Here is a 3155-nt window from a genome sequence, read left to right on the forward strand (position 1 = left end):
AGAAACTAATTTGGTTATAGCTTTTTAGTTTTCTTTTAATTAGTGTTATTAGCATTTTTTATAACTAAATTCATTTTCTAAAACAAACTTGTCTTTAAGGGGATATTTTCCCACCTAATCGTTAGGGTTTGCCTGGCCAAAGAGAAAAAAAAAATTACCACATTAAGATTCGCATCTTGTATAATTAGGCGGTTCTCTCCTTCTCGGACAGTAGCCGTTGCAGGCTGAGGCAGGAGGCACCCTAGACTGGGCTGTCCTCTGTTTTTTGTGTCCCCCTTTTTTTTTTTTTTTTTTTCGGATCTAATTACGGCCCACCTTGGAGGAAGGTATTGTGGTTTTCGAGAACTATTTTTTTTTCGTGGCAGAGTGTTCATCTAGATGAATATACACAAGGGCGAGTGAATATTAGGCTGGTGGTCTTTTATTGTCGTAATGGCTTTCATTTTTTATGGATTTTAAAGTCTTAAACAAAAGGAACTAGTTTTCAGTTCCCTTTTAGTCTCGTGATTTTAAGGGATCTGCTTTGTGTCTTAACTTTTTAAACTTGTGCCTTTTATAATAAAAATTCAGGTTCTGTGATGTTTTTTTCTACTTATTCTTAAATACTGATAAGCTTTGCTGATTGGCCTGTAAGGGAAGTAAATACTGATGAGCTTTGCTGATTGGCCTGTAAGGGAAGTAAATAGTGATAGCTTTGCTGATTGATAAAAAAATTATTAATTCCGAAATCCTTTACACGTGGTGAAATCCCCGTGCTCGTCTCCTCGCTCAGGTTACGACTTACCATTCTTTTCTCTCGCTGTTTCATACATTTTACACCACACACACTCCAACATTTGAACATGACCTGTCCCTCATTTCCACAACACTTGATTACACATTACAACACTTGATTACACCTCCTTACCGTACGTATTAAACGGGTGGTGGCAGTGAGCGCTACTGATGTACATATCTTCACAGCTGAGGCACGAATAATGAAAATTAAATGTCTTAAGGATCAATACACTACATTATTTATACAGTTACATTTTTTGTAATAATACTAATAATAAAAGTAATAATAATAATAATAAAAATAATAATATTATGAGAACTATTATTATTATTATTATCGTTATTATTGTTATTATTTTAGTTATAATACATTTTTTTTGTAATAATACTAATAATAAAAGTAATAAAATAATAATAATAATAATAATAATAATAATAATAATAATAATAATACATTTCTGATAATTATCATTATTACCCTAATAATTGCCAAAATCACCATTTTGGAGTATACTCTCAAAATGGGGGGGAGCGAGGGAGTATATTTCGCTAGATTTTGCCGCTTTTTCGACTTTTGGGAATTTTTTCTCCTTTTTTTATTATAAATGGAGACGATTACTATTATTATCATGATTTTTATCGTCATTATCATCGTTATCATCATTATTATCATCATTATTATCATTAGCATTGTAATTATTGCAGCTACCATATATTTTTTGCAATCATACTAATAATAACAAGAATAATAATTGTAATAATAATAATAGAAATAATAACGATTTTATAATCATTATTTATATCATCATTTTAATTATTATCGTTATTATTGTAATTATTACAGTTTTAATAAGTATTTTTGTAATTACACTACTAATAAAAGTAATGAAAATGAAAATAATAACAATGATAATAATAACAATATTATGAGAACTATTATTATTATTATTATCATTATTGTTATTATTACAGTTATAATACATTTTTTGTAATAATACAAATAATAAAACTAATGATAATAATAATAATAATAATAATAATAATAATAATAATAATAATAATAATAGTAATAATAATTTTTTTTTAAATTCTCATTATTCTCATTTATTATCATTATTGTCATGATTAATAAATTTCTGATGATTATAATATATTGCCAAAATCATCAAAGAAATCACAAAAACAGGGGTTTGGAGTATACTCTCAAAAGGCTATATTTCGCTAGATTTTGCCGCTTTTTCGACTTTTGAGATTTCTTTTGTTTTCCTTTTTTTTATTATAAATGGATACGACTTTATTATCATGATTATTATCATCATTATCATCGTTATCGTCATCATTATCAGCATTATTATCATCTTTATCATTATTATCGCAACTATTATCATCATTATTATCATTATCATTGCAGTTATTGCAGCTATTACATATTTTTTTTGTAATTATACTACTAATAACGACAATAATAATAGTAATAACAATAATTATAACAATAATAACGATTTTATAATCATTATTTTTATAATAATTTTATTTATTATCATTATTATTGTAATTTTTACAGTTATAAGTATTTTTGCAATTATACTACTAATAAAAGTAATAATGGATTTCTCCTTCGGCAGCCTGACCTCGTGTATAAGCTGAAGTGTCCCTTCGAAAAACTCTACGGGGCCTCACTCCAGGTTTAAGTATAGACCTGCTAACTTTCCTGCCCTTAATACAAGCTGGATGGACGGAGCTAGTTGGACACTGTGGGTTTGATAATGAAGTGAGTTGTGATACTTATGTGAGTTGCGAGTGCCATATTGTGATGCCGCCATGTACTGGATATGATGATAATATTATCGTACGTATATTGTGATAATTATATGATTAGGTACATATATACTGCCTTTTGTGTGATGTTACACCATGTGAAATATAGAAGATTATGTTTAGTTTATATGTGTAGCATATCGCCTATGTAAAAGAGTGAGATTCTCTGTACAATTTGTAGAATACAATATTTTATTTTGTCTCTGTAGTCACACGTCTGGCAGTAGCACTCTCGGGCAGAAACTGAGGCGTGGGGCACAGGACTATGAAGAACTCCATTTTATTCTTGTCAGAGCTGATCTCCAATGAACCTACTTTAGTTTTAATTGGTGTATTCTTCTCCCTCAAACATCGTAGAGAAACACCAAACAAACATATATACGAACACGACACAGTGAGTATACAAACAGACACCGACTGTCGGGGAGGCGAAGACACCATCCTCTCTTGCGGAAGAAGAGGCCGACGGATGTCCCAGGAGCGGGGATTTTTAGTTTATAAATACATTTTTTTCTCCTGTTTTACCTTTTCGTGTTTTATGGAAGCCTATTAGTATTAAC

General features: G+C 29.7%; 1 long non-coding RNA gene across 1 annotated transcript in view; it reads left to right on the forward strand.

The window, feature by feature from the left end:
- Positions 1 to 2856, forward strand: part of LOC119569258 — a 3352-nt gene extending 496 nt beyond the window's left edge. The window contains exons 2-3 of the long non-coding RNA XR_005228239.1: positions 2403 to 2548; positions 2805 to 2856. This is a non-coding gene — a long non-coding RNA (uncharacterized LOC119569258). The remainder of the gene's footprint in view (positions 1 to 2402; positions 2549 to 2804) is intronic.
- The last annotated feature ends 299 nt before the right edge of the window (positions 2857 to 3155 follow it).

The sequence above is a fragment of the Penaeus monodon genome, unplaced genomic scaffold (assembly GCF_015228065.2).
Source record: "Penaeus monodon isolate SGIC_2016 unplaced genomic scaffold, NSTDA_Pmon_1 PmonScaffold_137, whole genome shotgun sequence".
NCBI classification, from domain to species: Eukaryota; Metazoa; Arthropoda; class Malacostraca; order Decapoda; family Penaeidae; genus Penaeus; species Penaeus monodon.